Source organism: Rhagoletis pomonella, unplaced genomic scaffold (assembly GCF_013731165.1).
Source record: "Rhagoletis pomonella isolate Grant_MI unplaced genomic scaffold, Rhpom_1.0 Rhpom_scaffold_00007, whole genome shotgun sequence".
NCBI classification, from domain to species: Eukaryota; Metazoa; Arthropoda; class Insecta; order Diptera; family Tephritidae; genus Rhagoletis; species Rhagoletis pomonella.
In genome coordinates this window covers 5,714,613-5,724,080 of record NW_023458561.1, presented here as the reverse complement: position 1 = coordinate 5,724,080, position 9,468 = coordinate 5,714,613, and positions in this window count along the sequence as shown.

The following is a 9,468-nucleotide window of genomic DNA, read 5'->3' as shown; positions in this document are numbered from 1 at the left end:
TAAAAAATCTGCATAAAACTATTTAAAAATCTTTTCAACGGAATCGTAAGAATGAGATTTTTTATGCTTTTTTTTTACTTTTTTCAAAGATTGGTTTACGAAAAACTGGAATAACTGGGCCAAAAATGTTCTGATTTAGACTTATGGGATCTCAGTAGAAAGGTATTTTCACACTGTTTTTATTTCTGGCCAAAAAAACGTCACATCTTGTTTTTTCGAATACCAACACATCTAAATTCAACTTTGAATGACATTCGTTCATCCTACCTTTCTCTTCCATCCTTTGAATGAGTGATGAAATAAAAAGGGTGAGAAAATAGCTTTCCAATGACACCTCTTAAGTCTAAATCGGAAGAGTTTAGGTTCAGTTATTCAAGTTTTTCCTATACCAATCTTTGAAAAAAGTTAAAAAACAGCATCAAAAATCTCATCATTACGATTCCGTTCAATTTTTTTTCTTAATTTTTTTTTAAATATTTTTATGCAAATATTTTAAGCTTAACCCGTTTTATCATTTGAGGGGATTTTTTCAAAAAAAATCTTTAAGAAACTATTTTTATTCATAAAAAACTCGATTTTTGGAGGTATTTTCAAATCGGTCCAGCTCACTTAAATCTTAATATTTTTCCGAAATATTTTGGTGGACGTCTTAAAATATAATAGATTTTATAATTCCAATGGAAAAATAGTACCGATTTTCTTTTGTATGGGGAGTGATGCAGTCTAATGTAGATACATATAAGTTTCCATTTTTACAAATTTAGCGACCTAAAATCTATTAGAAACTGCTAGCCTTATCTCGGAGAAAATTTTCATGTCGGACTGTGTTAAGTATATAAAATTTAAGGAATTTTCTCTAATCTGAAAAGTCTTAAAAATACTGGGCCGATTTCAATGATTTTTACTTTAAGTGAATATACAGTGACCCAAATATGAACTGGGACGCGACATTGCAGCTTATTATTTTTTTATGAAAGTATAGCTTATTATTTACAAACACCATTCAAATCCAAATTTCATATTTTATGCAAAAATTATGAAAATTCTGAATTTTTTTAAATTTAAATTTAAGGTAGCTGGCACTTACCGTTGATTATTGACAATTTTTTGTTCAAGGTTTTCCGCATATAAAAAAAATTTAGAACATACTTTGTATGGAAAAAATTCGTAACACCGTTATAAAAAAAATTACAAAAATCAGCGGCAAGTCTTAGCTGCTTAAAATTTTCCCCATATTATACTAAATTTTAATGGATTTTATTTGGATAATGGATAATTTTGTAAATATGTTGATTAAAAAGTTAAAAGTTGGTGAATTTTTTGCACAAAGTTTGAAATTGATTCCTATATGGTGTTTGTTGAGTAATCAGCTATATCTTCATAAAAAAATAATTAACATTAAATAAACTAAATAAAAATAGCCAACACTTGCTAAAATCTTGCGTCCCATTTTATATTTGGCTCACTGTGTTTTTTCCAAAGAAGGATGTAGTAGGGACTTTCTTTATACAATTTTTGTTATGAATGGCTTAAATTTAAGTACGAAGTTTCATTCGCAACACTTAGAAAATAACGAATGAGAATAAAAGAGCACGAATATCGATGTGAAGCAAAACTCTATGGGAAGACAATACCTGTTAATAATTATTATAATTGTATCATGGTGCCAACAAACTTGATTGTTGCATAGACATCAAAATACAATTCTACTATTTGAATTGGTAAAAACTTAAAAAGCGACCGGCTTGGTCGATATAAATTAATGGCGTTTTGTTTTTTCGAAATAATGTTGGCCTGTTTTCTTCAGCCCTTTCAAAGCTTCACGTGTTCATTTATCAAAATATTGCCCTCCGACTAAGCAAAACACTTTATACTAATATAGCCATTTTTTAGGGCTAAAATTAACCTAGTGCAAATGTTACAATGTAATGCAACATTTTTCAATAATAAAGAAAACGCCATAAGTTAGTAATTGATCTCTTTTTTATATTTAAGTAATACAAACATGACTTCTGATGTACGTATAAAGACAATTTCTTTTGTTAAACAAAAATAAATTTTAATGAATTTACCAGTCTCTGTTTTTGTGATTTATTTAACGAGTGGTATAAAAAGTTATTAACTAAAAAAAAATTTATGATTTTACTAGTCTTTCTACTTGCGATTTCTTTATATAAAACATGTGAATTTTAGTTGAAACATTTTAGCCGTTTTTAGCCGCTTTTTTTGCCAATATAGCCGGTCGGCCCAAAAAGTTCTGGCAACACTGAGCGTGACACTTAATGCAATTGTGCACACTAGGGCTGATGATACCCGGGTGCTCGGGAAAATACGGTTATGCCCTTATATTTAATTACCCGGTAGCCGGGTATTTCCCGAGAACCACTGCTACTATAAAAAACCTTTTGAAAGCTTTTGAAAAAGCTTTTGAAGTTGATCGTTCCGAAAATGAAATCTATGCCCTTACCTAAATATTATCTTTAAATTTTTAACCTCAGCATATAACTAAGACTCGAGATTTTTTTTGCAATTTTGATATCGTGTGGTAAGTAAAAAGGCTTTAGAAAGCCTCATACATTTTAATTCGATTAAACATTCATTGCAGAAGTGGAACATTTTTTTACCACCTATTTTTATATTTTTATTTTATAAGCTGGTAAAAGTATAATATTCTTTTCCTATAGTATTAAAAGTTTTTAATCCTTACTAATATTATAAATTCGAAACCGATTATCATGCAATTTTGTACACTGGTATCATTTAGCCCAACTTAAAATATACGATAGCTTTAATCTCGATTAGAGAAGGGGGCGTCACACCTTTCATACAAACGGAATTTTTCATATTGCATATCTGTGGAAGTATTTGCTGTAGGGTACGGGAACTTGGTATGGAGATCTATACAAATAATAAAACTGTTGCCGAATATATTTTCGTGAAAGGTTGCTACGTCTTTGAAAATTTTATTTTAATTCATTTGGTAAGGTAAATTAAATATTGCAGTATAGGTATCAATTTCAAAAGGGTTAGGAAAGGTTACCGCCGATAATATTTTTGAGGGTTGCCACCTGGTTGAAAAATTTAAATCAATTACGTTGATAAAATAGATGAAATGAAATATTACAGTATGTGTACCAAATTAAAAAAGTTTAGGAAAGTATATTGTGGAAAATATTTTTGAAGTGGTTTGTCACCATGAGAAATCTGTGATTTAGAAATGTCTTAAAGTAGCAAGTACCCTTCGCAGGGCTTTTTTGGGAGGTACATATACGGTATTTGAATTTTTTTTTCGAGAATATTGAATTGATACACCTCTGAAGAAAGTGCGCGATATGAAGACTAAAGTTATAAGATTATAAATAAATCATTACGTTGGCAACGTTCGTACTGTGCGGTCGCTTAAACATTCATTTGAAAGAATTTCTAAAGTTACTTTGTTTATCTAAGTGCTAAGCAGTTCTAATTTGTGTAATTTATACTTAAAAAGCTATTTGAAGCCAAGCTCCAATAAATTGTTGTGTTTTAGACATAAAGTGCGTGGATTAATAATTAAAAATTAATATTCTTGTCATTCCTTGTGCATATTTGCCTCTTTTGGTGCATTATTGTTGTTTTGCGTGAGTGTGCATTTTCCCATCTTCCGCGATTTATCATACATTTTGCTTATCATCTATCAAATAATTTTCCTGCAAACAGCTGATTTTGGCTTGCTTTTATACTTTTAAGCTTTTTGGCTCAGTGGTTTTAAAACTGTTAAGTTCAGCACGGTTTCTAACCATTGAACTTACAATACCTAGGCTTCTGTGTCTCTCAAACGCTCATCTTTGCTACTATCGTACTAAAAGCGTACACTGTGAGTTTTTCTTGTACATACAAATTGTTACTACATACATACTTCGCGCTGCAATGTATTCATCCTGCTGTTTTGAAAAATTTGACATTAACAAGTAAGAAAGTCTAAGTTCGGGCGGAGCCGAACATTAAATACCCGGCGCAAGTATTAAATATATGTTTTCCACCTTTCCGAAAGCTACCGCTACATGATAAGCCGGCGTGTATAAATTTTAAGTAAACTAGCGTCCTTAAATTTCAAAATATTGAAATTTCAAGCATTTCTGAAATTTACCGTTATATGAAAAGCGGCCGTAATTTTAGTCCGATTTCAACAATTTTCAATGGTTTACTTTTATGTGGCAAGCACAATAACCATACCGAGTTTGGTACAAATTGCTAGAACGGTTAGCGAGATACATATACGTGATCATAAGTAGGCGGTGCCACGCCCATTTTCCAAAATTTTTTCATAAACGTATTTCCTGGCAAAGAATTGTTGCAACCATCATTTTGAATAAATTAGCTTTAATATTTACTGATTTATCGAGGATTTCGTATTTCTCGAAATTACCGTTATATGGGATGTGGGCGTGGTTATTGTCCGATTTTAAAAATTTTCGGCCGTTTGGTATGCTGTACCAGGGCCAACAACTGTGCCAAGTTTGGAATAAATTGATGCAGCGGTTACCAAGATATACACATGTAACCATAAGTGGGCGTGGCTACGCCCATTTTCAAAAAAATGTTAATATTCTTATTTTTCGTCTAAAATTTATTACAAATATCAATTTTGAGTGAATTATCTTCAGTAGTTACTAAAATATCGCAGTTTTTGTATTTCTGAAAATTACCGTTATATGGGAGGTAGGCGTGGTTATTGTCCGATTTTGCCCATTTTCAATACCATCCGTCCTAGGCCCGAAAAAAGGGCACGTACCAGTTTTCGTTAAGATATCTTAATTTTTACTCGAGTTATCGTGTGCACAGACGGACGGACAGACGGACGGACGGACGGACGGACAGACAGTCACCGCTTAATCGATTTTTTTTTCATTCTGATCATTTATGTATACATTTGTCTATATCTATCTCGATTCGTTTTGCCTGTTACAAACAACCGTTATGTGAACAAAGTTATAATACCCTTGTGCACAAGTGCGCTCGGGTATAAAAACGACTTAGAGCGTTGCGTTGCGTGTTGGTTGTGTGATGACTTAAGCTGATGCCAGATAAAACTTTGTAGCTTTGCGTGACATTTATAACTTTGCCAGCAAAGCGCCAGACGCAAAAGGTATGCCACAATGAACGCCAAGAAAACACTGTTGTACCGCTTTTTTACTCATCAAAGTTGCTGTGGATTTTAATTATTTTGATTTCAAATTATCAGCAATGTAATTAAGTTTTATGTTTCTGCATGAAAACCCGAATTTGGGCGAAACAAAATAAATATTAAACCGGCTGATTGTCAAAGCGCGCAAAAAGATGGGAGTTGGCCATCTTTTCGCTTCGCGCTGCCGCTTCAACGATTTATGTGGCATGCTTTGTGCATTTTCATACAATTCATTTTAACTGTCAAAGCGAATCTGTCACGTAAAGCGAAGCAAAAGTTTCATGTGGCATCAGCTTTAGCTCACGTAAAATGTGCTGGTCTCAATGGTAGGGTGGCCGATATTATAACCGATAACAAAGGTGTTCGTTGGTCTTGCCCCAAGTGCAGATCAACAGAAGTTGAGCTTTGTAAAATGTTTACGGGCGCCAGAAGTGGCTTCCAGGTGTTGGGTAAGGAGTTAAAACTTCTAAACGAAAAGTTTAAGCGCTATGAAGATGCATTTAAAGACTTTAAGTGCATTGAATCTTCATCCTCTCCATCTCCCAAGCTTAAACAAGCTTCAAAAAAGCGGAAGCATGGAGGAGACAGCATTGTTCCTAATCCCATTGCTTTAGACATTGACACTCCGCTCATTGATTATTTGCCTACTCCCGACTTGAATAAGGAATTAATAAGTTTTAATTCTCCGTGTGTTGAGTTATCTCAAGCTGCATCTTCCTCAGGTGTCACTACAAGGGCTGTAGCAAAAACGACAACTGTGTCTGAACCTACATCTCAAAGTGGACCTTCTCCGTTACCGAAAGAATTAATCGTAGTTCCTGCGAATAAATCTGTGTTTGTTTCGCGCTTTTCTAGTGAAACGTCGGTAGAAGATGTTAAGTCTTATATAACATCAGAGCTTAATACCCGGCACATAGCTATTCGAAAATTTAATTTTTCATACGAAAGAAGCATATCTTCCTTCAAAATTGATATTTCCGCCGACCATTTTCAAAACATTGTTGATGGTTCATTCTGGCCCAATGGTGCTTTAGTTCGTGAGTTTGAGTTTAAACCTCGAGCTCGGAATGAAAATACTGTTCAAATTCCCTCCTCAGGAACAAAAAACGTATAAGTAATTTTTTCTTCAATATTTATTACCAAAATGTTAGGGGTCTAAATACTAAATTAACTGAGCTGTACTTAAAGTCTTTTGATTTAAATTATGAAATTTTGGTTTTTACTGAAACTTGGCTAAAACCGAATGTGTTTAATAGTGAAATATTATGTAGTAAGTATGAAATATTTAGAAATGATCGCTTAGATAGAAAAGGTGGGGGTGTTTTAATAGCTGTTCAGACCGACTTTTCCTCTGAAAAAGTTATGTTCACAGGTTCAGATGATGTTGAATTCCTCTGTGTTAGAATACGGTGCCCCTCAAATAGTGTTTTTCTTGTTGCAATTTATATTCCACCAAACTCTAACCCTTCGGTTTACTTCACACATTCTTCATTATTGCTCTCTTTATTTGCCATGGTCAAGCCCTCCGATTCGATTGTTGTGTTGGATGATTTCAATTTAGCGTGTGTTTCCTGGGATTCGGTGGATGGAATTCTGGTGCCAAATTCTTCTCGGGAACTACTTAACCAATGTCTTAACGAACTTTCCGATCTTGGTCTATATCAGATTAATTCAGTTATCCACAACTTAGGTAAATGTCTTGATTTAGCGTTTATTGATGATACTGATAAATGCACTATAATCCTTTAGTTATACCTATAGACCCTTATCACCCACCACTTAATTTGTCCTTGGCACCATCCTACGATTCATGTTATTGTCCTGAAACTAGAAAGCCGAAAGGTCGGCGATATTCTTTCAAATACGCTAACTACGACAAGCTTAAAATAGATATATCTGAAATAATCTGGCCTGAGTACGATGGGGAGTTGGGAACAGTTTAGTAAAATCTTCAATAATATATTCAGTAAACTCATTCCTCTTGTTAAAGAAAATACCGGACCCCGTAACTCGTTGTGGTTTAACTAAGAGCTAAAGCATTTAAAAATCAGAAAACTAAATCATTTAAGCTTTATAAAAAATCAGGCCTGTCTTCTCACTACGCCGCGTACTCCATCCTTCGTCATAAATACAATGCCTCAAACAGAAAATGTTACAGGAATTACATTAATAAAACTCGCATTAACATCGTTTCTAATCCCAAGTCATTTTATCATTTTGTTAACTCAAAACGTAAAATAAATGGGTTTCCCTCAACACTGAAATTAGATGATGTTATTTCTAGTGATGATGATATGATCGCTGATATGTTTGCCAATTATCTTGAATCGAACTATTCTGTCGAGCCAAATGAAAAAACTTCTAGCTATCCTTTTACACTCCCACAGTTTGACCACATCCGTATTCCTTCAATCTCCGCTGACAATGTTCTCCTTCATTTGAATAGTTAAAAAAATTCTTTTCTAAGTGGCCCGGATGGTATTCCCTCCTGTGTCCTTATAAGTTGTGCTGATTATCTATATAAGCCATTAACAAACATCTTCAATGCTTCTCTAAAGCAAGGAGTTTTCCCCTCTTTGTGGAAGGAGTCGTATATCTTGCCGCTTTATAAAAATGGAAGCAGGTCGAATATTGCGAATTATATGGGAATCGGTAAGCTGTGTGCCATTCCTAAATTATTTGAAGAAATCGTTACGGAAGAACTATCTTATTCCATAACACCCGTTATCGATGTATCACAACACGGCTTTTGTAAAGGCAAATCAACTGTATCAAACCTTCTTGAATTCACTACAAATGTGAACAATGGTTCAAAAGTAATTATCAAACTGAAGTCATTTACACTGATTTCAGCAAGGCTTTTGATAAAGTATCTCATTCAACTCTAATATACAAACTTGATAAAATTGGTTTCCCTCCAATCCTGCTGCGCTGGCTTTCTTCTTATTTAATTGGCAGGAAACAGAGGGTTATCTTTAAAAAATGTTCATCTCATGTAATTCATGTGACGTCAGGTGTACCTCAAGGTAGCCACCTTGGTCCCCTTCTGTTTATTTTATTCATCAACGATCTTCCAAATAGTTTGAAGTATTCGAATTGCTTAATGTACGCAGACGACGCACAGTGTATCATTTCAGTATTCTAGAAAAGATTAATTCCATTATTTTATGTCGCCAAATTTGAAAACAACGTCAAGAATGTTTTCAGAAATGCCTGATAAAGACGAAACAATAACAAATAAAAAATTTTAATCAAAGTGTATGGCGGGACGGGGTTTGGTTTGGAAAATTACCGAGCACAATAATATTCAAACTTGTATATTTGAAACTGAATCTCAATGCTTATTTTGTCGGTGTTATGTGATTTATGCAACAATTACTAAAATACCATTTTGGTCTTATTTGCTTGCGTATGTTCTTTTTAATGAATATACATTTTTGGGATTTTAGTAAACTAGGACTGAGTATTTCATGTTAAAGCAAAACGATGTTAACTTAAATTTATTTTTAGCAATTTATTAATTTCATTAGACCCGCAAACTCGTTATCCGCCACTATTCGATAAAGTTTGTATCTCAGTTTATTTGCCACTCCTCTTAGACTTTAAACAACATAATTTTAGCTGCTGGAAAGTGCAGGTTTTGATGAAATTTTCTTTTTTCTGGCCTACTGGGAATTTCATTTTCCTCGAGTAATTCATTTGCATTTTATCTCGACCGAGACAAATTCTTATATTTTCGTTTTCAACAGAGAAAGCCTGATTCATTACCTTTCCAATGGTATCCCATTTCTGTAAATAGAGTAAGAAATATTGAACTTATAACGGAATTTCTTTGACCCAACTTGACTTTTTTATCGATATTTTCCACGCCCATAACTAAAAAAAATATATTTATTTTTAAGTCCATTTCTGTCAGTTTATAATTCCTTGTTATAGGGAAATTCTAAATATCAATTTTGGGCATTTTAGCCTTTGTAGTTAGTTAAATATTTCAGTTTTTGCATTTTTAAAAATTGCAGTTATATAATAGGGTGGCATGACAGTAACTATAAATTACCAATTTTAGGTAAAAAGCTTCGCCTATCTTATAACGTACCTTGTGCAAAATTTCATTAATCTATCTTCAATAGATTTCGAATTACAGAATTAAAAGCAGCTAGATGGGTCAAATCTTACACTGTGGGACGTCAAGTTATTTATTTCATTGGTGCCCCAGGAGACAGGAAACAATTACAGATGGACCTTAGTAATGTGTTTAAATGGTGCGAAGTAAATTCTATGTCACTTAACTTGCAAAAGTGTAA